Below are 5,394 nucleotides of genomic sequence, written 5' to 3' on the forward strand. Positions count from 1 at the left end.
GTTCAGGTGCTGAGTGTTCCGATGCTGAGTGCTCTGATGCTGAGTGTTCTGATGCTGAGTGTTCAGATGCTGAGTGTTCTGATGCTGAGTGCTCTGATGCTGAGTGCTCTGATGCTGAGTGTTCCGATGCTGAGTGCTCTGATGCTGAGTGCTCTGATGCTGAGTGCTCCGATGCTGAGTGTTCCGATGCTGAGTGCTCTGATGCTGAGTGTTCAGATGCTGAGTGTTCAGATGCTGAGTGTTCAGATGCTGAGTGCTCTGATGCTGAGTGTTAGATGCTGAGTGTTCTGATGCTGAGTGTTCTGATGCTGAGTGTTAGATGCTGAGTGTTCTGGTGCTGAGTGCTCTGATGCTGAATGTTCTGATGCTGAGTGCTCTGATGCGGAGTGTCCTGATGCCGAGTGCTCTGATGCTGAGTGTTCTGTAGTCTAAGAGCTTGAGGTTTCCTCCCGGAGGCGTGGTGGTTACCACTGAAGCTCTCAAAAAGGAATTCGACATGATCAACTCTGATTTATTACAATGGTTTGTCAGCAGATTAAGATTACAGAACGTTCTAGATCTAATCTCTAGAGAAACACCCACGGAGCTCCAATAGAAGGTGGTAAACTGAGACATGCTGGCTGATCATATGCGTCATAGTGACCGTTCTGTTTATTTGCAGAGTAGCTGGTCTCTGACTCCCGCATGTCATGTTTATGGCCATTTTCTCTGTAAAAAATTAATCCTGGAGATCGTTATCTTGTGTTCACATTATTTCTTGAACACTCCTTCCCCTAACCCTCTCCGATGTCCAAGCCACGTCACTGCCCGATGCCCAGCCCCCTGCCTGCCAGGTGGTAGCAAGTAAATGAAGTGTTTGGTCCTCCAGGGGGAGCCGGGCAGTGCCCAGTAGCTGCTGTGCTGGCGGTCAGGACAGGCGGAGCGGGAGGAGGTGAGCCGAACAAGTGACAAGCTTGGAAAACGTCACCTCCAAAAGGTGCTGTAAGCCACGTGAAGGAAGCATGTGCTCACACATGGAAGAGCGCATTTGCTAGACCCTCCGAAGAGTCTTTTTAGCTGGGGCCGGAGTGGCCCGGCTGCATGTCGCCCTGTGCACCGAAAGGTCTCGGGTTCGATTCCCAGCCAGGGCAATGCCCAGGTTGCGGGTTCGATCCCCGGTCGGGGTGCGTACGGGAGGCAACAAATCGCTGTTTCTCTCTCACATGTATGTTTCTCTCTCTCCCCCTCTCCCTTCCTCTCTCTCTAAAAGTCAATAAAACATACCCTTAGGTGAGGATTAGAAAAAAATAAAAATAAAAGTCTGTGTACCCCAAGCTGGATTGGGCTTTATTTAAAACATCGGTGCCTGGGACACAGGACTGTCACCTGAGCCCTCTGGTGCCCTTACCTGGCAGACAGCAGCGTCCTGGGGGGAAGGCACGAGGTCAGCGGGGTCTGAGATGGACACAGGGCCGAGGATTGCATTTGCATCAGAAAAACCGACAGCGAGAATCCAGGCTGTGAGGTCACTGGCGCCCTCGGGAGGCTGTGGGAGCGGCAACAATAAGGGGGGGTGCACCTGCTGGGGGCTCGAAGCCAGCGGAGGGAGGGCCCGCACCAGCACCGGTACGGGGGGCTGCCCAGCGGCCGGACCTGTGATTCTCCCCGAATCTGAGGCTTCCAGTGCTCAGCACATGTCAGTTTCTTCTCCTCAAAGCACGTTGTTAACCAATCCTGCGCCTGGGGACTTTCCTGGTCCCCGCAGTGCGATTCCTCGCGGGTTCGGCTCTCGCCCCCTAAGGAGCCGCAGCTGGTCTCCATCAGAGACAGAGACGCAGCGGGTTCTGTGCCGAGAAGCGCGGGTCCCGGGCCAAAGGGGGCGGGAAGTCACACTCCCCATAAACTCCCACCGGGAGCGGGCACCGGCCTGTTCTGTTCACTTCCAGTTCTTTCTAAATAAGTAAAGCCAAGCTTCGCTCACACACAGACCACAAGTACCGGGCAGCGAGGGCTCCTTCTCCAGGCCAATTGGGCCAAGATGGAAGATGGGGCAGGATGATTTTTTAAAAATCCGAGGTTGATGAACGCCCAGAACACGAGCAGTAAATATGATTTACGAAGGCGCCCGCCTCTGGAGAAAAATAACAGAATCTGTGTTCTCCCAAATCTGTCAGTTCTCTAGGTTCTATAGACACAGAACACGCAAACATGTTTCGGACATGTATTTTGCATCACCACCCGTGCCTGGGTCTCTTCAGAACAATATGCGGCCACCATGGCACCCTGGAGGCCTGGGCACTGAGAAGTGTGTCGTTTGCTCACTTTTAAGCTCAGTTGCCCACATTGTTTTTGTTGCCCTGACTTTTCACACCTTTTTCCCATAAAATCATTGCAAACATGGAATGTCGAAGTGGAATTAAAGTGTCTGACACCCATATACAGTCAAGTGCTCACAAAGCCTCCCACGCATCAATAAGGAGCGTGTGGTGCTGCAAAGACAGTATTGTCAACAGTCACTTTTCAATGTAGTTTTACTGGAGAAAAAGCACCAGGCTGGGTGTGGAGAGACTGGAGTTGTATTTTCTGCTCTGGCCCTAAGTGATTCCATTTCCCTGAGGGAGTAACTTTTTATTTTATTTTATTTAGAAGCACTTTACTGAAATAAGAATAAATATACAAAGCTGTATATTTTTAATGTACACAACTGGACGAGTTTGGAGATAAAACCATCGCAGTCTATGCCATAAACATGTCCATCACCTCTAACGGTTTCCTCCTGCCCTCTTCAGTTATTATTATTCTTCATTATTATTCTGTGATAAGAGCAGGACAAGGAGAACATACCTTACCTGTGGTTACCAGAGGGGAAGAGGATTGGGGTGGGGTCAACTGCATGGCCATGGACGGTAACTAGACTTTTGCAGGTGATCATTTTTTTTCTTTTTAGAGAGCGAGGAAGAGAGAAACGTCGTTGCGAGAGTGCAACATCGATTGGCTGCCTCCAGCAGGCTCCCCGACTGGGGGTCCAGCCCGCACCCTGGGCCTGGGCCCCGACTGGGAATCGAACCGGCCACCTCCGGGTGCAGGGACAACGCCCAACGCCCTGAGCCACCCCGGCCGGGGGAGGGGGGAGGCGATCATTCTGTGGTGTTTACAGACGTCGCATGATGATGCTGCACACCTAAATGTGACCTAACTTTAAAAAGGGCCTACAAATCCTACCTGAAGTGCACGCCACCAATATTCCCGTGTTTAAAAGTATGTGATAGGCTCATTACAATTCGTAGACCAAACTCAGCAGTTCCGGAAAGCGCCCAAACATAAGCCCGATATTCCACCGTGGAAGCAACGTTCACCCTTCAAGGGCAGCACCTCACCCGCCCCCCGTGCCAGCGCCTCCAAAGGGGACAGTGAAAGTGCTCTCGCCATAGCCACATCGCTACAGGACGAAGACTTTATGGACAAGGACCTTCCCGGACGTCAACCCAGCGGAGGTCCTTGTTCTTTCTCTCTCCCTCCCTCTCTAAGAGGAAAAAAACCGATCACCTCACTTCCTTTAATGTCGCCAAGACCGTTTCCCTGTTTCACTCTGTCAGTTTCCATCACCAGGTGACCAACTGCACCTCGGCTGTCAGCGGGTCATTCTGCCGAATCTCCGTCATCCAGCTGGAGCCCAGTGACAGCTTTCATGACCTTGTTGGGAAACTCCACGACTACACCACACCCCACCGCGCCTGGCTTACCATTTGCCTTCCTCGTTTTCGTACTGCTGCACAGTGTAGCCGAACAGGTCCTCCACGGGGCCGCTGAAGGTCAGCGAATTCTTCACGTCCACGTTGAAGGCCACGCAGAGGCGGAGAACAACTGTGGGAGGGAAAACAGTCGGGTGACACAGGGCTCTATGAACGAGAGCAACGGCGCTCAAAGATGGAGGGATCCAAGAAAGGTCTGCGGGCCCTGCCGGCGCGGCTCCGCGGGTGAGCGCCGACCTAGGAACCAGGAGGTCACGGTTCCATTCCCAGTCGGGCACTTGCCTGGGTTGTGGGCTCCATCCTCAGTAGGGGGCGTGCAGGAGGCAATCAATGATTCTCTCTCATCATTGATGTTTCTCTCTCTCCCTCTCTGAAATCAATTAAAACATATACATATACGAAAAAGAAAGGTCTATGATATATGAACTGTACTACTGACCAGAATCAATATAATGGCTTTGAAGAGTACACACATTGACATTCAAGCAAAACCCCACAGTAACTTAGCATCTGATCACTCCCAGAGGCTGGGATTTTACAACCTGCGGGGAAGCGAGCAGAAAGGCGGCTCACAGTGGGCTCCTGCGGGGACACGGGGTTTCCACAGAGCGAGTCCCCAGCACCCAGGGCGCCAGGGAGATGCACACAGCTCCATGCTCCCATCTGACCACACAGGAGGCCCGCATCGCCAGCTAAACCGTCGGGAGAGGAAGTGTTCTCCCAGGGAAGGCCAGGAGGTCCACCCAGAGGCGGCCTCTTGTGCAGGCCTGCGGTTCGCTGCTTCCTTCTCCCGGCGACGCTGTGGGTGGACGCGCAGCTGGTGCACTGGGCTCCTCACAGTGGGGGCCGGGTGCCCCACGGGCCGCTGTGGACACATCGGGTGGCACATCTAGAGTGTAGGCGACGCCTGAGCGCACTAGGCATTCACCGAGGGGGAGCCTCCGCCAGGCCCTTGTAGTTCAGGTCAGGGAAACCCTTTATGCGTGAGATTCTCTCCACAGAGTTCTGCATGGTGCTGGCCTTGAGGATTCCTTCCGGTGTAACTCGGAATTCTTCTCCGAGACCCTCCCGCACAGAATCAGAGCATCACATGGCACAGTCAGAGGCCGCTACACCCACACTCCTTTGCTAAAAGCACAAAGTAGCTACAGGTGCCCTGAACAATGCTCCCCCCTCGCCCACTGCAAACCCTCCCACAAATGAAGTGTAAGTCCAGGCTCTAGTTCATTCTATGATCTAATTCATCATCTTTAAATCCTGGTAACGATACCAGGTGTTTCTTTGGTACATAGAATTTTGTTCTTAAAAGAAGAAAATGAGGTGTATCTATTTGTGAGAAAATAGATAAGTATGTGTACCGGCTTATAGTCTTCCCTGGTCTCCCCACCTGAAAATCATCGTTCAACGACTAACCCCTCCTCTTTGACTTTAAAAAGCCTCTCACGGAGATAATTATCAAACACTATTTACATTTTGTTTCCTAGATTGGAAAAGTCTTTATTTTTAATTTTTACATTTATTTTTTGAGTGCCGTTGACGTACACTATTACATCCGCTTCAGGTGGACGCCATATGATTAGACATCGCTCTGACTTATGCAGTGATCACCTGACATCCAGGACCCACCTGGCGCCACACCTAATTGCTACCCCGTTAGTGACTG

The 5,394-nt window shown here is 52.0% G+C and overlaps 1 pseudogene; it reads right to left on the minus strand.

Annotated features, from left to right (window-relative positions):
• The window catches only part of LOC102439375, a 34,495-nt pseudogene extending 29,753 nt beyond the window's left edge, over positions 1–4,742 (minus strand).
• Positions 4,743–5,394: the final 652 nt, after the last annotated feature.

Source organism: Myotis lucifugus, unplaced genomic scaffold (genome assembly GCF_000147115.1).
Source record: "Myotis lucifugus unplaced genomic scaffold, Myoluc2.0 scaffold_457, whole genome shotgun sequence".
NCBI lineage: Eukaryota > Metazoa > Chordata > Mammalia > Chiroptera > Vespertilionidae > Myotis > Myotis lucifugus.